General features: G+C 43.8%; 1 protein-coding gene across 1 annotated transcript in view; it reads left to right on the top strand.

The window, feature by feature from the left end:
• The first annotated feature begins 1,912 nt into the window (after positions 1 to 1,912).
• LOC115128169 (rho guanine nucleotide exchange factor TIAM1-like) overlaps positions 1,913 to 23,975 on the top strand; it is a 202,912-nt gene continuing 180,849 nt past the window's right edge. Inside the window, exon 1 of the mRNA XM_065000598.1 lies at positions 1,913 to 2,028. The gene's annotated coding sequence lies outside the window, so the exon portion shown is untranslated. The remainder of the gene's footprint in view (positions 2,029 to 23,975) is intronic.

Raw genomic sequence — 23,975 nt, forward strand, 5'->3', positions numbered from 1 at the left:
CCTGTTGTCTTATCCAGATGCCCTGTTGTCTTATCCAGATGCCCTGTTGTCTTATCCAGATGCCCTGTTGTCTTATCCAGATGCCCTGTTGTCTTATCCAGATGGCCTGTTGTCTTATCCAGATGCCCTGTTGTCTTATCCAGATGGCCTGTTGTCTTATCCAGAGATGGCCTGTTGTCTTATCCAGATGGCCTGTTGTCTTATCCAGATGCCCTGTTGTCTTATCCAGATGCCCTGTTGTCTTATCCAGATGCCCTGTTGTCTTATCCAGATGGCCTGTTGTCTTATCCAGATGCCCTGTTGTCTTATCCAGAGATGGCCTGTTGTCTTATCCAGATGGCCTGTTGTCTTATCCAGATGGCCTGTTGTCTTATCCAGAGATGGCCTGTTGTCTTATCCAGAGATGGCCTGTTGTCTTATCCAGAGATGGCCTGTTGTCTTATCCCTGTTGTCTTATCCAGATGGCCTGTTGTCTTATCCAGAGATGGCCTGTTGTCTTATCCAGAGATGGCCTGTTGTCTTATCCAGAGATGGCCTGTTGTCTTATCCAGAGATGGCCTGTTGTCTTATCCAGAGATGGCCTGTTGTCTTATCCAGAGATGGCCTGTTGTCTTATCCAGAGATGCCCTGTTGTCTTATCCAGAGATGGCCTGTTGTCTTATCCAGATGGCCTGTTGTCTTTTCCAGATGGCCTGTTGTCTTATCCAGAGATGGCCTGTTTTCTTATCCAGATGGCCTGTTGTCTTATCCAGATGGCCTGTTGTCTTATCCAGAGATGGCCTGTTGTCTTATCCAGATGGCCTGTTGTGGATCTGTTTATATTGTCTGACCACAATATAAATATTATTCACGCCTGGTTTGTTATCTTACATGTTAAGGGTGACTGCTTCTTTCCTCACGGCCAACGGGCTCTGTTGACACGAGTGAGTCCAGTGCTACCGGCCGGCCACTTGACTCCACACAATACAATGTTGTCTGCTTCTCATGACCCCCCTTATAGCCTGAGAGTATTACTGGTGAAGACAACGTTTAAGTATTGTGTCTTCTAACATTAGAAACCAACTGGAAATAGTTTACTACCTTCTGAAGTTTATAACCCCCTTTACCTTGGTCACTTCTCTGTGGTGATGGGCATTTATTTTCTCCATTTATATTTCTAGAAATCGAGATTTTCTATCCACCGATTGGTCAAAATAATTGGACTTTTTTTTTCTTTTTTTCCTTTTTCTCCCCAATTTCAATCTTGTCATATCGTTGCAACTCCCCAATGGGCTCAGGGGAGAGGCGAAGGTCGAGTCATGCGTCCTCCGCAAACATGACCCGCCAAAACTGTGCTTCTTAACAACCTCTCGCTTAACCCGGAAGGCAGCTGCACCAATGTGTCAGAGGGAAACACCGTCCAACTGACTACCGAAGTCAGCCTGCAGGCGCCTGGTCCGCCACAAGGAGACGCTAGAGCGCGATGAGCCAAATAACTATGGGATTCCTGGTCACTGCCTGGGATCGAACCTGGGTCTGGAGTGGCGCTTTAGACCGCTGCGTCACTCAGGAGGCCCAATTTTACATTATTTTAAACTAACAGATTATCCAATACTGTGAGTGATTTGTTTATTAGTTGCTTGACTGTCTGAAGAATTGGTTGGATTACATTTAAAAATAATGAAATGAAAACATATTCCTATAAAAAAAAATGTGTGTGTCAGTGATTGATTTGTATAGGTGTAGTCTCGGTGTATTTATTGATAATGCACAGTTTGCACAAACACACAGATGTAGAGGTGTCCCGGACTCCCGACTCCGATTGGCTCGAGCAAGAATTTAGTGTCACTCTCGTCATCCACTCGCGCGCAGTCTCCACTGACTAAGGGCCGCGCGCCCCGCCCTCACCTCGCGGCGTGAAAACAACATGGTAGCGGAAACACGGAGTTTATAGCGGAACAGACACAGTCTAGCATGTTCTACACAGCGGGTCCAATTCACCCCACACACTGGACGACAACCACAATAATCACCTGAGAGTAATGACAGGTACGTTTTTTACATTTTATTTTTGAATATAGTGTTTTTGTTGTTAGTTTTTCTTCTCATGTGAGGATCAATGAGCTTGATGTTTGACGCCTTGGTATAGCCCCCCCCCGGCTCCTAGAGACCAGTTTGAATTCCGGTGACCGCGTCAGTAATAAGGCATGAGACTTTTCTCTTGTCGTATCTTGTGTACGGATAGGCTAAACGCACAGGTAAGCTGCCGGGTGTTTCTCATATAGCAGTGCTTTTAAGCTGACATTACTGCATGAGCCATGTCCACTTGTTTTGTATTCATAATGGATGGATGCATGTGCCCATTGCTCTGCCACCACCACATGAATGACATAGTTGCCTAGATAGCCTATAGATCAGTAGGCTACATTGGGAAACAATTCACTTCACAATGTTGTCGACTCTAGTCCCCCCCGTGGCTATTTTGAGAGGTAAATAGTGTCATGTCTGTGCGTCTTCATTACTGAATGGAGGAGTTCACGGTGACACTGACAGACAGCAGTAGACAGACATGCCTGCCTTGCTACAGGTGTTCTAATCAAACCTGGCGGCAGTCTATTGATTAAACCAAATGCATGCAGGACATAAAACATGCACAACCTGTAGAATAAGATCTGGTAACATGTGTATTGATTTGACAATGTGTTTGGAAACAAACTGTAGGACTCTGGTGGGTGTAATATATATGAGAGAGAGAAATTAATGGTCTCTGAATGACTTGGTGTGGTAGAATGAGGATGGGACAACAAGTATTTGATACACTGCCGATTTTGCAGGTTTTCCTACTTACAAAGCATGTAGAGGTCTGTAATTTTTATCATAGGTACACTTCAACTGTGAGAGACGGAATCTAAAACAAGAATCCAGAAAATCACATTGTTTGATTTTTAAGTAATTAATTTGCATTTTATTGCATGACATAAGTATTTGATACATTAGAAAATCAGAACTTAATATTTGGTACAGAAACCTTTGTTTGCAATTACAGAGGTCATATGTGTACATCAACAATATTAATGAGAATAATGATACATTAAAGCAATAGTAGTAGACCAGTGTCAACCTGACTGAGAAGACACATGACATGGTAGTAGACCAGTGTCAACCTGACTGAGAAGACACATGACATGGTAGTAGACCAGTGTCAACCTGACTGAGAAGACACATGACCTGGTAGTAGACCAGTGTCAACCTGACTGAGAAGACACATGACATGGTAGTAGATCAGTGTCAACCTGACTGAGAAGACACATGACATGGTAGTAGACCAGTGTCAACCTGACTGAGAAGACACATGACCTGGTAGTAGACCAGTGTCAACCTGACTGAGAAGACACATGACCTGGTAGTAGACCAGTGTCAACCTGACTGAGAAGACACATGACCTGGTAGTAGACCAGTGTCAACCTGACTGAGAAGACACATGACCTGGTAGTAGACCAGTGTCAACCTGACTGAGAAGACACATGACCTGGTAGTAGACCAGTGTCAACCTGACTGAGAAGACACATGACCTGGTAGTAGACCAGTGTCAACCTGACTGAGAAGACACATGACCTGGTAGTAGACCAGTGTCAACCTGACTGAGAAGACACATGACCTGGTAGTAGACCAGTGTCAACCTGACTGAGAAGACACATGACCTGGTAGTAGACCAGTGTCAACCTGACTGAGAAGACACATGACATGGTAGTAGACCAGTGTCAACCTGACTGAGAAGACACATGACCTGGTAGTAGACCAGTGTCAACCTGACTGAGAAGACACATGACCTGGTAGTAGACCAGTGTCAACCTGACTGAGAAGACACATGACCTGGTAGTAGACCAGTGTCAACCTGACTGAGAAGACACATGACCTGGTAGTAGACCAGTGTCAACCTGACTGAGAAGACACACCAGACCTGACTGAGTGAGACCAGTGTCAACCTGACTGAGAAGACACATGACCTGGTAGTAGACCAGTGTCAACCTGACTGAGAAGACACATGACCTGGTAGTAGACCAGTGTCAACCTGACTGAGAAGACACATGACCTGGTAGTAGACCAGTGTCAACCTGACTGAGAAGACACATGACATGGTAGTAGACCAGTGTCAACCTGACTGAGAAGACACATGACCTGGTAGTAGACCAGTGTCAACCTGACTGAGAAGACACATGACCTGGTAGTAGACCAGTGTCAACCTGACTGAGAAGACACATGACCTGGTAGTAGACCAGTGTCAACCTGACTGAGAAGACACATGACATGGTAGTAGACCAGTGTCAACCTGACTGAGAAGACACATGACATGGTAGTAGACCAGTGTCAACCTGACTGAGAAGACACATGACCTGGTAGTAGACCAGTGTCAACCTGACTGAGAAGACACATGACATGGTAGTAGACCAGTGTCAACCTGACTGAGAAGACACATGACATGGTAGTAGACCAGTGTCAACCTGACTGAGAAGACACATGACCTGGTAGTAGACCAGTGTCAACCTGACTGAGAAGACACATGACCTGGTAGTAGACCAGTGTCAACCTGACTGAGAAGACACATGACATGGTAGTAGACCAGTGTCAACCTGACTGAGAAGACACATGACCTGGTAGTAGACCAGTGTCAACCTGACTGAGAAGACACATGACCTGGTTGAATGTCAGGTGGTGTCAACCTGACTGAAGACACATGACCTGGTGTTGACCAGTGTTGACTGTAGAAGACACAACAAAGACCAGTGTCATGCTGTTAGAAGACACATGGGTAGTAGACCAGTGTCAACCTGACTGAGAAGACACATGACCTGGGTAGACCAGGTCAAAAGACTAGTGACACATGACCTGGTAGTAGACCAGTGTCAACCTGACTGAGAAGACAATGACATGGTAGTAGACCAGTGTCAACCTGACTGAAGACACATGACATGGTAGTAGACCAGTGTCAACCTGACTGAAAAGACACATGACATGGTAGGGAATAGACCAGTGTCAACCTGACTGAGAAGACACATGACATGGGCGTCAAACCAGTAGTGCACTGACTGTAGGGACACATGACATGGGAGCCGACCAGGTCAACCTGACTGAGAAGACACATATGGTAGGGACCAGTGTCAAGCCTTCTGGAAGACACATGACATGGTAGTAGACCAGTGTCAACCTGAATGAGAAGACACATTACTGGTCAAAACCAGTGTCAACCTGACTGAGAAGACACTGACATGGTAAAGACACATGACAAAAGGTAGTGACCATGTCAACCTGACTGGGAAGACACATGACATGGTAGTAAAAGTAGTGCACCTGACTGTAGGGACATACCTGGTAGTAGCCAGTTCAACCTGGTCAAAAGACACATAGTGCACTAGACCAGGGAATACTGGAAGACACATTTGGTCAAAAGTAGTCAACCTGATGAGGGAATAGGGAGCCAGTTCTGACTCAAAAGTAGTGCACTATGTAGGGAATAGGGAGCCATTCTGGAAGACAAACATGTAGTGACTATGTCAACCTGAATGAGAAGACACATTTGGTCCACGACCCCTCTCTCCAGCTACAATCAGATGTAGACTAACTACTGGAGGCAGCTCAGGATCTTTCTTTTGAACCACACGCTGAAGAATGTCGACTGCAAGTCATCTGATCATTTGTTGGCTTTTCCAGTAACACCTAAGGACTTGTCTGGTACACAAACTGAGCTTTTGTTTCTTGTGTATAAAGCATGTACTACCCCAGACACAGATGATTGCTTGAAATGTGCATATTTTAGATCCTTTAAAAAGAAAAAAAGTACTCTGTGTGAATAATTCATATTTTATCCCACATTCACATAACTGCTTGTTCATTTCATTTGCAAAGTGGAGAGTATTAAATGCTGTAGTGTTGTTGTTCTACTTGTTCTGTTGTTCTGCTTGTTCTGTTTGTTCTGTTTGTTCTGTTTGTTCTGCTTGTTCTGTTTGTTCTGTTTGTTCTGTTTGTTCTGTTTGTTCTGTTTGTTCTGTTTGTTCTGCTTGTTCTGTTTGTTCTGTTTGTTCTGTTTGTTCTGTTTGTTCTGTTTGTTCTGTTTGTTCTGTTTGTTCTGTTTGTTCTGCTTGTTCTGCTTGTTCTGTTTGTTCTGTTTGTGTTTGTTCTGCATGTTCTGACACAGATGATTGTTCTGCTTGTTCTATTTGTTCTGATCTTTAAAAATAAAAAAGTTCTGTTGTTCTGTTTGTTCTGTTTGTTCTGCTTGTTCTGTTTGTTCTGCTTGTTCTGTTTGTTCTGTTTGTTCTGTTTGTTCTGTTTGTTCTGCTTGTTCTGTTTGTTCTGCTTGTTCTGTTTGTTCTGTTTGTTCTGCTTGTTCTGTTTGTTCTGTTTGTTCTGTTTGTTCTGTTTGTTCTGTTTGTTCTGTTTGTTCTGTTTGTTCTGTTTGTTCTGTTTGTTCTGTTTGTTCTGTTTGTTCTGTTTGTTCTGTTTGTTCTGTTTGTTCTGTTTGTTCTGTTTGTTCTGCTTGTTCTGCTTGTTCTGTTTGTTCTGTTTGTTCTGCTTGTTCTGTTTGTTCTGCTTGTTCTGTTTGTTCTGCTTGTTCTGTTTGTTCTGTTTGTTCTGTTTGTTCTGCTTGTTCTGCTTGTTCTGTTTGTTCTGTTTGTTCTGTTTGTTCTGTTTGTTCTACTTGTTCTACTTGTTCTGCTTGTTCTGTTTGTTCTGCTTGTTCTGCTTGTTCTGTTTGTTCTGCTTGTTCTGTTTGTTCTGTTTGTTCTGTTTGTTCTGTTTGTTCTGCTTGTTCTGTTTGTTCTGTTTGTTCTACTTGTTCTGTTTGTTCTGTTTGTTCTGCTTGTTCTGCTTGTTCTGTTTGTTCTGCTTGTTCTGTTTGTTCTGCTTGTTCTGCTTGTTCTGCTTGTTCTGCTTGTTCTGTTTGTTCTGCTTGTTCTGCTTGTTCTGTTTGTTCTGCTTGTTCTGCTTGTTCTGCTTGTTCTGTTTGTTCTGCTTGTTCTGTTCTGCTTGTTCTGTTTGTTCTACTTGTTCTGCTTGTTCTGTTTGTTCTGCTTGTTCTGTTTGTTCTGCTCCAGACAAACTTTTTTTTTTCTTTTTTCCCCCTGAGTGTTTTGTTCTGCTGTAGACTAACTTTGTTCTGTCCAGCTGCAGCGTTGCTATGGGCCCTGGTCCTAAGTAGTTCACCAGAAAGCAATAGGGTTCAATTTGGACCGCGAAATGTTGTTGTGTCCAGCTGCAGCGTTACTATGGGCCCTGGTCCTAAGTAGTTCACCAGAAGGCAATAGGGTTCCATTTGGACCGCGAAATGTTGTTGTGACTCTTGTTTGTTCTGAACACCAGCCAAACTGTACAGTCCCTTCTCTGTAAGGCAGATTTAAATAAATAAATACGAGTCTTATGAAATTATTTATAAAGCAAAAATAATAACATGTAATCGTTTTACATTTTAAATGCCAAACATTTAAAAAAGGCCTCACTTGGATATAAGTTGCAATGTAAATGTCGAAGAGGATCTTTACGTAGCAGATGCTGGGGGACCATCCATTCCCTTGTGGAGGGACGTTTGATATTGTAGTCACTGCAACGATGCATTCAGTAGGCCTGAATTATAATTCCAAATCAATCCACTCCAACTCTGTTATTTCCATAATTATTCATCATTCAGACCCCATTGTAGTTATGACGTTAGCTAAGGAAGCCCCCGCTAATGAAGCCGTGCTCTGCTAAGAAAGCCCTGCTAAGGAAGCCGTGCTCTGCTAAGGAAGCCCTGCTCTGCTAAGAAAGCCCTGCCTGCTAAGAAAGCCCTGCTAAGAAAGCCCTGCTCTGCTAAGAAAGCTCTGCTAAGAAATCTGCTAAGAAAGCCCTGCTCTGCTAAGAAAGCCCTGCTCTGCTAAGAAAGCCCTGCTAAGAAAGCCCTGCTCTGCTAAGAAAGCACTGCTAAGAAAGCCCTGCTAAGAAAGCCCTGCTCTGCTAAGAAAGCCCTTCTACAACACACCCTCTTTTTCCTTCAATTCTATATATTTTTTTTTGTTGAACAGAAGTAATAGGATGGGAGAAAAGATCATCTTCATTATTTTCTACTATCTTTTGGTGTTTTTTTTATTTTTGAAGTTCATTCCATTGAACTTTATCATGACAATGACCCATAGGAGTTTGAAAAACAAGACAAAAGAGATCAGGGACCAAGTTAGATTGAACTGGTCTATTATCCATAGTTCTCTCTACCTGTAGACTACAGTGTGCTGGAGAGATGTTTTCATGGAGGAGAGAGAGAGAGAGAGAGCGAGGTCTTCCCAGGTCTATGTCCCAAATGGCACCCTGTTCCCTACATAGTGCACCCTGTTCCCTACATAGTGCACCCTGTTCCCTACCTAGTGCACCCTATTCCCTACCTAGTGCACCCTATTCCCTACATAGTGCACCCTATTCCCTACATAGTGCACCCTATTCCCTACATAGTGCACCCTATTCCCTACATAGTGCACCCTATTCCCTACATAGTGCAACCTATTATACTACTGTTAACCAGGGCCCATTGGGGGTGCTGTATAGGGGACTAATATAGTGCACTACTGTTAACCAGGGCCCATTGGGTGTGCTGTATAGGGGACTAATATAGTGCACTACTTCTAACCAGGGCCCATTGGTGTGCTGTATAGGGGACTAATATAGTGCACTACTGTTAACCAGGGTCCATTGGGTGTGCTGTATAGGGGACTAATATAGTGCACTACTTCTAACCAGGGCCCATTGGTGTGCTGTATAGGGGACTAATATAGTGCACCACTGTTAACCAGGGCCCCTTGGGTGTGCTGTATAGGGGACTAATATAGTGCACTACTTCTAACCAGGGCCCATTGGTGTGCTGTATAGGGGACTAATATAGTGCACCACTGTTAACCAGGGTCCATTGGGTGTGCTGTATAGGGGACTAATATAGTGCACTACTGTTAACCAGGGCCCATTGGGTGTGCTGTATAGGGGACTAATATAGTGCACTACTGTTAACCAGGGCCCCTTGGGTGTGCTGTATAGGGGACTAATATAGTGCACTACTGTTAACCAGGGCCCATTGGGTGTGCTGTATAGGGGACTAATATAGTGCACTACTGTTAACCAGGGTCCATTGGGTGTGCTGTATAGGGGACTAATATAGTGCACTACTGTTAACCAGGGTCCATTGGGTGTGCTGTATAGGGGACTAATATAGTGCACTACTGTTAACCAGGGCCCATTGGGGGTGCTGTATAGGGGACTAATATAGTGCACTACTTCTAACCAGGGTCCATTGGGTGTGCTGTATAGGGGACTAATATAGTGCACTACTTCTAACCAGGGTCCATTGGGTGTGCTGTATAGGGGACTAATATAGTGCACTACTGTTAACCAGGGCCCATTGGGTGTGCTGTATAGGGGACTAATATAGTGCACTACTTCTAACCAGGGTCCATTGGGTGTGCTGTATAGGGGACTAATATAGTGCACTACTTCTAACCAGGGCCCATTGGGTGTGCTGTATAGGGGACTAATATAGTGCACTACTGTTAACCAGGGCCCATTGGGTGTGCTGTATAGGGGACTAATATAGTGCACTACTGTTAACCAGGGCCCATTGGGTGTGCTGTATAGGGGACTAATATAGTGCACTACTGTTAACCAGGGCCCATTGGGTGTGCTGTATAGGGGACTAATATAGTGCACTACTGTTAACCAGGGCCCATTGGGGGTGCTGTATAGGGGACTAATATAGTGCACTACTGTTAACCAGGGCCCATTGGGTGTGCTTTATAGGGGACTAATATAGTGCACTACTGTTAACCAGGGCCCATTGGGTGTGCTGTATAGGGGACTAATATAGTGCACTACTGTTAACCAGGGCCCATTGGGTGTGCTGTATAGGGGACTAATATAGTGCACTACTGTTAACCAGGGCCCATTGGGTGTGCTGTATAGGGGACTAATATAGTGCACTACTGTTAACCAGGGCCATTGGGTGTGCTGTATAGGGGACTAATATAGTGCACTACTGTTAACCAGGGCCCATTGGGTGTGCTGTATAGGGGACTAATATAGTGCACTACTGTTAACCAGGGCCCATTGGGGTGCTGTATAGGGGACTAATATAGTGCACTACTGTAACCAGGGTCCATTGGGTGTGCTGTATAGGGGACTAATATAGTGCACTACTGTTAACCAGGGCCCATTGGGTGTGCTGTATAGGGGACTAATATAGTGCACTACTGTTAACCAGGGCCCATTGGGTGTGCTGTATAGGGGACTAATATAGTGCACTACTGTTAACCAGGGCCCATTGGGTGTGCTGTATAGGGGACTAATATAGTGCACTACTGTTAACCAGGGCCCATTGGGGTGCTGTATAGGGGACTAATATAGTGCACTACTGTTAACCAGGGCCCATTGGGTGTGCTGTATAGGGGACTAATATAGTGCACTACTGTTAACCAGGGCCCATTGGGGGTGCTGTATAGGGACTAATATAGTGCACTACTGTTAACCAGGGCCCATTGGGGTGCTGTATAGGGGACTAATATAGTGCACTACTGTTAACCAGGGCCCATTGGGGTGCTGTATAGGGGACTAATATAGTGCACTACTGTTAACCAGGGCCCATTGGGTGTGCTGTATAGGGGACTAATATAGTGCACTACTGTTAACCAGGGCCCATTGGGTGTGCTTTATAGGGGACTAATATAGTGCACTACTGTTAACCAGGGCCCATTGGGTGTGCTTTATAGGGGACTAATATAGTGCACTACTGTTAACCAGGGCCCATTGGGGGTGCTGTATAGGGGACTAATATAGTGCACTACTGTTAACCAGGGCCCATTGGGTGTGCTGTATAGGGGACTAATATAGTGCACTACTGTTAACCAGGGCCCATTGGGTGTGCTGTATAGGGGACTAATATAGTGCACTACTGTTAACCAGGGCCCATTGGGTGTGCTGTATAGGGGACTAATATAGTGCACTACTGTTAACCAGGGCCCATTGGGTGTGCTTTATAGGGGACTAATATAGTGCACTACTGTTAACCAGGGCCCATTGGGTGTGCTGTATAGGGGACTAATATAGTGCACTACTGTTAACCAGGGCCCATTGGGGGTGCTGTATAGGGGACTAATATAGTGCACTACTGTTAACAAGGGCCCATTGGGGGTGCTGTATAGGGGACTAATATAGTGCACTACTGTTAACCAGGGCCCATTGGGTGTGCTTTATAGGGGACTAATATAGTGCACTACTGTTAACCAGGGCCCATTGGGGGTGCTGTATAGGGGACTAATATAGTGCACTACTGTTAACCAGGGCCCATTGGGTGTGCTTTATAGGGGACTAATATAGTGCACTACTGTTAACCAGGGTCCATTGGGGGTGCTGTATAGGGGACTAATATAGTTCCACTTTAACAAGGGCCCATTGACAGTCATGTTGGGGACATATAGTACTACAGACTGGCTAATTCTACACAGACTAATATAATTCTACTAATTCTAACAGACTGGCTAATTCTACTAATTCTACAGACTGGCTAACTAGGGCTAATTCTACAGACTGGCTAATTAGTACTAATTCTAACCAGGGCCCATTGACTGGGGACTAATTCTACTAATTTAACCAGACTGGCTAATTCTACTAATTCTACAGACTGGGACTACTATAGTCACTACTGTTAGAGGGCTAATTCTACTGTATAATTCTAACAGACTGGCTAATTCTACTAATTAACAAGGGCCCATTGGGGGTGCTGTAATATAGTGCTAGACTGGCTAATATAGGGGACTACTACTTCTACAGACTGGCTAATTGCTGTACTAGGGGATTCTACAGACTCCATTTATGACTAGGCCCCCAGACAGTCATGTTGACGCATTCTACACAGACTGGCTAATTCTACACAGACTGGCTAATTCTACTAATTCTACAGACTGGCTAATTCTACTAATTCTACAGACTGGCTAACTAATCTACAGACTGGCTAATTCTACAGACTGGCTAATTCTACTAATTCTACAGACTGGCTAATTCTACTAATTCTACAGACTGGCTAATTCTACTAATTCTACAGACTGGCTAATTCTACTAATTCTACAGACTGGCTAATTCTACTAATTCTACAGACTGGCTAATTCTACTAATTCTACACAGACTGGCTAATTCTACTAATTCTACAGACTGGCTAATTCTACTAATTCTACAGACTGGCTAATTCTACTAATTCTACAGACTGGCTAATTCTACAGACTGGCTAATTCTACAGACTGGCTAATTCTACACAGACTGGCTAATTCTACAGACTGGCTAATTCTACAGACTGGCTAATTCTACAGACTGGCTAATTCTACAGACTGGCTAATTCTACTAATTCTACAGACTGGCTAATTCTACAGACTGGCTAATTCTACAGACTGGCTAATTCTACAGACTGGCTAATTCTACAGACTGGCTAATTCTACAGACTGGCTAATTCTACACAGACTGGCTAATTCTACAGACTGGCTAATTCTACAGACTGGCTAATTCTACACAGACTGGCTAATTCTACACAGACTGGCTAATTCTACTAATTCTACAGACTGGCTAATTCTACTAATTCTACTAATTCTACTAATTCTACAGACTGGCTAATTCTACTAATTCTACAGACTGGCTAATTCTACTAATTCTACAGACTGGCTAATTCTACTAATTCTACAGACTGGCTAATTCTACTAATTCTACAGACTGGCTAATTCTACTGGCCAAAAGTTTTCTTGTGAGAATTATCATCTCTCCTACTTTCCCTCCCTCCATCCATCACAGAACAAGATATTCTTTAGAACAGAGGAACGGGGGAGGACTCTGTTGCTGCTTCTCTGTGAGTGAGTTAAAAAAAAAAAAATAATTTAAAAAGATTCTGGGTAGGTATCGATTGAGGGAGAGAATTTAAAGGCAGGTGGATAGCCTATTAAGTACTAGTAACTGTTTTGGGATCAGTTTTGCCTTTTTAGATCACAATGAATGAAATCACATGGAGAGGGTGGGACTAAGTTCAGCATGTCTAATTGAAAAGCTTCACTGACGGCCCTAGACATGCTCCATGTAGTAGTTATCAAGTGACTCATAAATAAGTATATTATATAATATATATATATACATACATACACACACTTAAAACTCATTTTTCAACCACTCCACAAATTTCTTGTTAACAAACTATAGTTTTGGCAAGTCGGTAAGGACATCTACTTTGTGCATGACACAAGTCATTTTTAAAATTAGCCCTATATCGACATAACCTGAAAGGCCGCTCAGCAAGGAAGAAGCCACTGCTCCAAAACCGCCATAAAAAGCCAGACTGGTTTGCTGCACATGGGGACAAAGATCGTACTTTTTGGAGAAATGTCCTCCGGTCTGATGAAACAAAAATAAAGCGGTTTGGCCATAATGACCACCGTTATGTTTGGAGGATAAAGAGGGAGGCTTGCAAGCTGAAGAACACCATCCCAACCGTGAAGCACTGGCAACATCATGTTGTACTAGGAGGGACTGGTGCACTTCACAAAATAGATGGCTAGGATGGAAAATTATGTATATATTGAAGCAACATCTCAAGACATCAGTCAGGAAGTTAAAGCTAATGGGTCTTCCAAATGGACAATGACCCCAAGCTTGCTTCCAAAGTGGTGGCAAAATGGCTTAAGGACAACAAAGTCAAGGTATTGGAGTGGCTTACAAAGCCCTGACCTAATCCCATAGAAAATGTGTGGGCAGAACTGAAAAAAAGCTAGCAAGGAGGCCTACAAACCTCATTTACATTTACATTTAAGTCATTTAGCAGACGCTCTTATCCAGAGCGACTAAAATTGGTGCATTCACCTTATGACCTCCAGTGGAACAGTAGTGCATCTAAATCTTTTCAGGGGAGGGGGGGTGAGAGGGATTACTTTATCCTATCCTAGGTATTCCTTAAAGAGGTGGGGTTTCAGGTGTCTCCGGAAGGTGGTGATTGACTCCGACTGGCTAAGTTTGTTCCACCATTGGGGGCCAGAGCAGCTAACAGACTGGGCTGAAACTGTACTTCCTCAGTGGTAGGGAGGCTAGCAGGCCAGAGGTGGATGAACGCAGTGCCCTTGTTTGGGTGTAGGGCCTGACAGAGCCTGGAGGTAAGGTTCTCACAGCTAAGCACCATGGTCTTGTAGCGGACTGGCTAATTCTACTAAGCCAGTGGAGGGAGCGGAGAGCTGGCTAGAACTTGGGAAGGTTGAACACCAGATTCTGCGACTGGCTTGTAAATGGCACAGGCAGGGAGCCCAGCCAACAGCGAGTTGCAGTAATCCAGACAGATGACAAGTGCCTGGATTAGGACCTGCGCCGCTCCTGTGTGAGGCAGGGTAATGTTGTAGAGCACTGAACCTACAGGAACGGGCCACCGCCTTCTATGTTAGTTGAGAACTAAGGGTGTTGTCCAGGATCACTAAGGTTCTACGCTAGGAGGACACAATGGAGTTGTCAACCGTGATGGCGAGATCATGGAACGGGCAGTCCTCCCGGGAGGAAGAGCAGTTCCGTACCGAGGTTCAGCTTGAGGTGGTGATCCGTCTCCACACGGATATGTCTGCCAGACATGCAGAGATTCGATTCTGGTCATCAGAAGGGGGAAAGGAGAAGATTAATTCTACATAGCAATGATAGGAGAGACCATGTGAGGTTATGACAGAGCCAAGTGACTTGGTGTATAGCGAGAATCCTACAGAGCCCTGGGGGACACCAGTGGTGAGAGCACGTGGTGTGGAGACGGATTCTCGCCACGCCACCTGGTAGGAGCGAATTCAGGTAGGAGACTGGGCTAATTCGGAGAGGGTGGAGAGAGGATCTGATGGTTCAATTCTACAGCCGATTCTAGAAGGATGAGAGCAGAGGAGAGAGAGTTAGCTTTAGCAGTGCGGAGCGCCTCCGTGATACAGAGAAGAGCAGTCTCAGTTGAATGACTAGTCTTGAAACCTGACTGATTTGGATCAAGAAGGTCATTCTGGGAGAGATAGCGGGAGAGCTGGCCAAGGACTCTTCTACACGTTCAAGAGTTTTGGAGAGAAAAGAAAGAAGGGATACTGGTCTGTAGTTGTTGACATCGGAGGGATCGAGTGTAGGTTTTTTCAGAAGGGGTGCAACTCTCGCTCTCTTGAAGACGGATCCATCAGGGATGAGTTGATGAGCGAGGTGAGGTAAGGGAGGAGGTCTCCGGAAATGGTCTGGAGAAGAGAGAGGGGATAGGGTCAAGCGGGCAGGTTGTAGGGCGACGGCTGTCACAAGACGCGAGATTTCATCTGGAGAGAGAGGGGGAGAAAGAGGTCAGAGCACAGGGTAGGGCAGTGTGAGCAGAACCAGCGGTTCGTTTGACTTAGCAAACGAGGATCGGATGTCTCGACCTTCTTTTCAAAATGGTTGACGAAGTCATCTGCAGAGAGGAGGAGGGGGGAGGGGGAGGAGGATTCAGGAGGGAGGAGAAGGTTGCAAAGAGCTTCCTAGGGTTAGAGGCAGATGCTTGGAATTTAGAGTGGTAGAAAGTGGCTTTAGCAGCAGAGAAAGAGGAAAATGTAGAGAGGAGGGAGTGAAAGGATGTCAGGTCCGCAGGGAGGCGAGTTTTCCTCCATTTCCGCTTGCCCGGAGCATGTGAGCTCGCAATGAGTCGTGAACGGAGCGGGAGGGAGGACCGAGCCGGCCTGGAGGATAGGGGACATAGAGAGTCAAAGGATGCAGAAAGGGAGGAGAGGAGGGTTGAGGAGGCAGAATCAGGAGATAGGTTGGAGAAGGTTTGAGCAGAGGGAAGAGATGATAGGATGGAAGAGGAGAGAGTAGCGGGGGAGAGAGAGCGAAGGTTGGGACGGCGCGATACCATCCGATAGGGGCAGTGTGGGAAGTGTTGGATGAGAGCGAGAGGGAAAAGGATACAAGGTAGTGGTCGGAGACTTGGAGGGGAGTTGCAACGAGGTTAGTGGAAGAACAGCATCTAGTAAAGATGAGGTCGAGCGTATTTCCTGCCTTGTGAGTAGGGGGAAGGTGAGAGGGTGAGGTCAAAAGAGGAGAGGTCGAAAGAAGGAGGCAGAGAGGAATGAGTCAAAGGTAGGCGTGGGGAGGTTAAAGTCGCAACTGTGAGAGGTGAGCCGTCCTCAGGAAAGGAGCTTATCAAGGCATCAAGCTCATTGATGAACTCTCCGAGGGAACCTGGAGGGCGATAAATGATAAGGATGTTAAGCTTGAAAGGGCTGGTAACTGTGACAGCATGGAATTCAAAGGAGGCGATAGACAGATGGGTAAGGGGAGAAAGAGAGAATGACCACTTGAGGATCCAAAACCACCCCGCTGACCAGAAGCTCTCGGGGTGTGCGAGAACACGTGGGCAGACGAAGAGAGAGCAGTAGGAGGCAGTGTTGTCTGTGGTGATCCATGTTTCCGTCAGTGCCAAGAAGTCGAGGGACTGGAGGGAGACATAGGCGGAGATGAACTCTGCCTTGTTGGCCGCAGATCGGCAGTTCCAGAGGCTACAAAGGGACCACCAGATTAGGGTGACAAAACGCGGTGTGGACTTTGTTGGTCTGTGCAGAGAGGATGAACAGGGATAGACAGACACATAGATTGACAGGCTACAAAAGGCTACGCTAATGCAAAGGAGATTGGAATGACAAGTGGACTACACGTCACGTGTTCAGAGAGATAAAGAGGAGGAATCTTATTGACTAAAATGATTAAAATGATACAGTACTGCTGAAGTCCTGGCAGAGGCTGCGTTGTTGACTAAGTAGGCTAGTTGGCATTGGCTGCGTTGTTGACACTACATAATCAAGTCGTTCCGTTGAGTGTAATAGTTTCTACTGTGCTGCTATTGGGGGCAGCTGGCTAGCAGTGTTGATTACGTTACGTTGCGTTAAAAGAACGACAATAGCTGGCTAACTAACCTAGGAAGTCGCTCTAGACAAAATTATCTTTGATGACGCTGTCTAGCTGAGCTAGCTACGATCAAACAAATCAAGCCGTTGTACTGTAATGAAATGAAATGAAAAATGTGATACTACCTGTGGAGCATCTCAAGACATTGAGTGCAGGTTCGGTAGACGTTGGCTAGCTGTTGGCTAGCTAGCAGAGTCTCCTATGTTAAGGACTTCCATAAAACTACACACTCTAAACTACACAATTATCTTGGGTGCTTCAAAGACAACTATGTGCTAGCTAACAAACTAATCAAGTCGTTCAGTTGAGTGTAATAGTTGTGCTGCTAATCGGTAGAGTGGACTAGCTAACGGTGGACGTTAGCTAGGGCAGTGTAGTCTGGCCATTACGTTAGACCTCAAATCCGCAATTATCTATGAAACAAAGACGGCTGTGTAGCTAGCTAAGAAGAAATTGATAAGATTAGACAAATCAAACCGTTGTACTATAATGAAATGTAATGAAATGTAATACTACCTGACCGCAATGGAGGCCTACCCCAGGGGACACAAACCTGACTCAGTTACACCAGCTCTGTCAGGAGGAATGGGCCAAAATTCACCCAACTTATTGTGGGAAGCTTGTGGAAGGCTACACAAAACGTTTGACCCAAGTTAAGCAATATATAGGCAATGCTACCAAATACTAATTGAGTGTATGTAAACTTCTGACCCACTGGGAATGTGATGAAAGAAACAAAAGCTGAAATAAATCATTCTCTCTACTATTATTCTGACATTTCACATTCTTAAAATAAAGTGGTGATCATAACTGACCTAAAACAGGGACTTTTTACTCGGATTAAATGTCAGGAATTGTGAAAAACTGAGTTTAAATGCATTTGGCTAAATATATTATATATGTGTGTGTGTGTGTGTGTGTGTGTATATATAACATTCCCATCTAACCAATATATTAACCTGAGGTCACAAACATATGTGGAATTCCTGCTTTGCAAGTCATCTTATATCGTTGAGAGAATTTTTACATCCTCTCAGTATGTTAGTGTCAAGATGATCCACTCAGGTGGTTGGCAACTGAAAATGACCCCATTTTACTATGTTACAAACACACACACACACACACACACACACACACACACACACACACACAGACACACCACACACACCACACACAGACACACCACACACACACACACACACCACACAGAGACACACCACACACACCACACACAGACACAGAGACACAGAGACACACCACACACACACACACACACACACACACAGACACACCACACACACAGAGACACACACACACACACACACACACACACACACACACACACAGAGACACACACACACACACACACACACACACACACACACACACACACACACACACACACACACACACACACACACACACACAGAGACACACCACACACACAGAGACACACCACACACACACACACAGAGACACACCACACACACACACACACAGACACAGAGACACACACACACAGACTGGGACTTCCATGCTCTTACAGAGATATAGAGCTTATGATGTGAGGGCAGGTTGGCTTGTGTTGCTGTAACGTTAAAGTGGTGTTGACACAGTGGGCAGGACTCTGTGTGTGTGTGTGGTGTGTGCGTGCGTGTGTGCGTGCGTGTGTGTGTGTGTGTGTGTGTGTGTGTGTGTGTCTTTCTCACTAGTTCATTATTGTCCTCATTCATGTCTTACTATTAAATGTCAATTGTTAAATTGTTTTCATTTGATTATATTTCCGATCTGCATCACCATTAATTTGATGAGAGCGAGAGAGAGAGAGAGAGACGCAGAGAGAGAACGACACTGTGTGTGAGAGAGACCGTTTGGTTATCAGGCGTCTGTTTCCTCGTGTAACCCCAGGGTCTGTTTTAGTGTTGGTATGCAAAACTGCTTCTGGAAACACGTGATGTGTGTGTGTGTTGTCTCCCTGGCTGGTTGTTTTCTGCAGCCATCATCTCTGACAAGGCAAGCAGCCTGAGGACATCGCCGGTGCTATGACAACTATGCTTCAGACCCTTTCGTTCATTCACAGTTCTATTTTGGATCTCCTGCTTGTTCTCTCGTTCGCTCTCACACACGATTTTGATCATTATCGGGTATCGGCCTATTTCTGCTCTGCGTTCATTATTTGGTGTTTTACGTTGCACAAAGAAGATTTTTTAAAATCTATTTTTATATTCTGCATGCAGAGTCTCAATTTAGTGTTTGTCCCATTTTTGTGAATTTTTGGTTTGTGAGTGAACCCCAGATCTCACAACCATAAAGGTCAATTGGTTCTATAACTGATTTTCAGCCAGATCCTCATTGGTATGTTGAATTTTATGTTCCTTTTGATGGCATAGAAGGTCCTTCTCGCCTTGTCTCTCAGATTGTTCACAGCTTTGTGGAACTTACCTGTGGTGTTGATGTTTAGGCTAAGGTGTATATATAGTTTTTGTGCTCTAGGGCAACGGTGTCTAGATGGAATTTGTATTTGTGGTCCTGGCGACTGGACCTTGTTTGGAACACCATTATTTTTGTCTTACTGAGATTTACTGTCAGGGCCCAGGTCTGGCAGAATCTGTGCAGAAGATCTAGGTGCTGTTGTAGGCCCTCCTTGGTTGGTGACAGAAGCGCCTGATCATCAGCAAACCGTACACGTTTGACTTCAGATTCTAGTAGGGTGAGGCCGGGTGCTGCAGACTGTTCTAGTGCCCTCGCCAATTCATTGATATATATGTTGAAAGGGGGGGGGCTTAAGCTGCATCCCTGTCTCACCCCACGGCCCTGTGGAAAGAAATTAGTTTTTTTTGTTGCCACTTGTTTGTGTACATGGATTTTATAATGTCGTATGATTTCCCCCCAACAGCACATTCCATCAATGTGTATAGCAGACCTTCATGCCAAATTGAGCAAAACTTTTTTGAAATCAACAAAGCATGAGAAGATTTTGTTTTGCTTTGTTTGTCAATTAGTGTGTGCAGGGTGAATATGTGGTCTGTTGTACTGTAATTTGGTAAAAAGCCAGTTTGACATTTGCTCATTACATTGTTTTCACTGAGGAAATGTTCAAGTCTGCTGTCAATGATAATGCAGAGGATTTTCCCAGGTTGCTTTTCACGCATATCCCACAGTAGTAATTGGGGTGAAATTTGTCTCACTTTTGTGAATTGGGGTTGTCCTTTGTTCGAAATATTGGGGAAGATGCCCGAGCTGAGGATGATGTTAAAAAGTTTAAGTATAGCTAATTGGAATTTGTGGTTTGTATATTTAATTTAATTTCGGATACCATCAAATCCACAGGCCTTTTTGGGTTGGAGGGTTTGTATTTTGTCCTGTATTTCATTCAATGTAATTGAATAATCTAGTGGGTTCTGGTAGTCTTTAAAACCTCTTTGGGCTGAGATCCTGCTAACGGGATCGATATGACAACAGCCAGTGAAAGTGTAGGGCGCCAAATTCAAAACAACAGAAATCCCATAATTATAATTCCTCAAACACCATTTTAAAGATACACTTCTTGTTATTCCCACCACAGTGTCCGATTTACAAAAAGGCTTTACAACGGAAGCAAACCAAACGATTATGTTAGGTCAGAGCCAAGTCACAGAAAAACACAGCCAATTTTCCAGCCAAAGAGAGGAGTCTCAAAAAGCAGAAATAGAGAGAAAATTAATCACTAACCTTTGATGATCTTCATCAGATGACACTCATAGGACTTCATGTTACACAATACATGTATGTTTTATTCGATAAAGTTCATATTTATATAAAAAAAATCTGTTTACATTGGTGCGTTACGTTCAGTAGTTCCAAAACATTCTGTGATTTTTGCAGAGATCCAAATCAATTTACAGAAATACTCATAATAAACATTAATAAAAGATACAACTATAATGCACGGAATTATAGATGCACTTCTCCTTAATGCAACCGCTGTGTCAGATTTCAAAAAAACTTTACGGAAAAAGCAGACCATGCTATAATCCGAGTACGGCGCTCAGAGACCAAAACAACCCAAACAGATATCCGCCATGTTGTGTCGTCAACAGAAGTCAGAAATAGCATTATAAATATTCACTTACCTTTGATCTTCATCAGAATGCACTCACAGGAATCCCAGTTCCACAATAAATGTTTGTTTTGTTCGATAATGTCCATTTATGTCCAAATACCTCCAAATACCTCGCATTTAGTAAAGTAATCCAAATTCATGACGCGCGATCACTAGGAGCAGTCAAAGTCAAAAAGTTCCGTAGAAACATGTCAAACGATATATAGCATCAATTTTTAGGATGTTTTTAACATTAATGTTCCAACTGGAGAATTCCTTTGTCTTCAGAATTGCAATGGAACTCAAGCTAACTCTCACGTGAACGCGCGTGACCAGGTCGTGGCTCTCTGGCAGCCCCCACCTCACAGTAGAAGTATCGAACAAGGTTCTAAAGACTGTTGACATCTAGTGGAAGCCTTAGGAAGTGCAATATGACCAATATCCCACTATCTTCGATAGGCAATGAGTTGAAAACCTAAAAACCTGAGATTTCCCACTTCCTGGTTGGATTTTTTTTCTCAGGTTTTTGCCTGCCATATGAGTTCTGTTATACTCACAGACATCATTCAAACAGTTTTAGAAACTTCAGAGTGTTTTCTATCCACATATACTAATAATATTCATATCTTAGCTTCTGGGACTGAGTAGCAGGCAGTTTACTCTGGGCACCTTATTCATCCAAGCTACTCAATACTGCCACCAGCCATAAGATTCTTATTTGATCATGTGTATGTTTTTGCTGTTTGTTCTTTATTATAGAGACAATAAGATTGGAGAAGGGGTTTATCCACGCATCTGTTTTGGATAGATAACTCTTCGTGTTGTTTGTTTCGAGTGTTCCAATTTTCCCAGAAGTGGTTCGATTCTATGGATTCTTTAATTACATTATTGTTTTAGTGATTCGCCATAGTGAAGGCGTAGACTCAGGTTTTCTGGGTCTCCTCTATGTTTTTGGTTGGACAGGTTTTTCAATTTCTTTCTTAGGTTTTTGCGTTCTTCATCAAACCATTTGTCATAGTTAATTTTCTTAGGTTGTCTGCTTGAAAAAAAAATTGTTCGATGGGGAAGTTGAAATATACTGTTTAGGTTTTCTACTGCCAAGTTTACACCTTCACTATTACAGTGAAATGTTTTTCCTGGAAGTTGTCTAATAGGGAATGAATTTGTTGCTGCCTAATTGTATTTTGGTAGATTTCAACACTATTTTCCTTCAATCTATAGTATTTCTTAATATTATTCAGTTCCTTTGACTTTGATGCCTCATGATTGAGTAATGCTCTGTTCAGCTAGACTGATTTTGCTGTGATCTGATCGGGGTGTCAGTGGGCTGACTGAACCCTCTGAGAGACTCTGGGTTGAGGTCAGTGATGGATGAGTTGTAGGTGTACCTACCATAGGAGTATTCTCGAAGCCTACCATTGACTATGTACATACCCAGTGTGCGACAGAGCTGCAGGAGTTGTGACCCATTTTTGCTGGTTGTTTTGTCATAGTTGTGTAGGGGGGCATATTTGGGAGGGAATGCTGTCACCTCCAGGCAGGTGTTTGTCCCCCTGTGTGCTGAGAGTCAGGTTATTGTCCAGTTCTGGCTTTTAGGCCTCCACAGACTAGTACATGTCCCTGAGCCTGGAAATGGTTGATCTCCCGCTCTAGGATGGAGAAGCAGTCTTCATTAAAGTATGGGGATTCTAGTGGGGGGATATAGGTAGCACAAATTAGGACATTTTTCTCTGTTGAGATCATTTCCTTATTAAAAAATATTCCTGTTTAGAATAATTTAATAGTGGGTTAGATCTGCTCTAGACCAAATTAACATACCCCCTGAGTCTCTTCCCTGTTTCACACCTGGTAGTTTGGTGGATGGGACTAACAGCTGTCTGTAGCCTAGAAGGCAACCAGGGGGTCCGTTTCCTCTATACCACCCACCTGGTAGTGTGGTGGATGGGACTACCAGCTCTCTGTAGCGTAGAAGGCAACCAGTGGGTCTTGTGACTGTATTATGGCGCTAGGTTGTATCTGAAAGGGGTGTGTAAGTGAGTATGTTAGGGAAGGGGGTGTGTGAGATTTTTAGTGTAAATTTGCAGCCTGGTCTCATTGACTAGACGTAACATTAGTAAACGTACATCCGGGACACTCAAATTATTATGAAATTTTACATTTGGTATGGTTACATAAAACAGAAGGTTACTTGAGGCAAAAACGAAAGTAGGGTGGTTGGTCGAATGTATAACTCGAATGTCTAGCAACCCAAAAGTTGGACCACCTAAGCATTTTAGCTAATTATTAACTTTGCAACTACTTAGAGCTGCTATATGCAACTTTTTTTTTTTGGGGGGGGGGGGGGAGGGTGACCTGACCAAATTCACATAAAAATTTGAGGTTTATAGATCTGTCATCCTCATTAAAAGCAAGTCTAAGAAGCATATTAATGTAACATATAAAAAAACACATCCAAAAAGGTTAACCTATGGTGAAACATACAGGAAATAACACTATAAACCAGTGACCCATCAAGCCACTATCGCAATACATACTCATGATAATACATATGTTCTATGTGCTCTGTTTCAAGCCTTTTCGTTCTTAAATTGAGTTTTTTTGTGTCTTTTTACTTTTCATTTTGTACACCATCTTTAAACAGTTGTGAATATAATATTTGTGGTTCTGGAAAATATATTTAACAGTGGTTTAGATGGTACAGTGACTGCTTGTTTTGTCACAAACTGAAATTAGGCAAACTAGTAGAATTTAACCTTACTCTTAACCTTAATCCTAACCTCTAGCTTAGGTAACATTACCGTGTTAGCCACCTAGCTAAAGTTAGCCACCTAGCTAAAGTTAGCCACCTAGCTAAAGTTAGCCACCTAGCTAAAGTTAGCCACCTAGCTAAAGTTAGCAACAATAAATTGGAATTTGTAACATATCATAAGGCAGGGTAGCCTAGTGGTTA

This window comes from Oncorhynchus nerka, linkage group LG14, assembly GCF_034236695.1.
Source record: "Oncorhynchus nerka isolate Pitt River linkage group LG14, Oner_Uvic_2.0, whole genome shotgun sequence".
NCBI lineage: Eukaryota > Metazoa > Chordata > Actinopteri > Salmoniformes > Salmonidae > Oncorhynchus > Oncorhynchus nerka.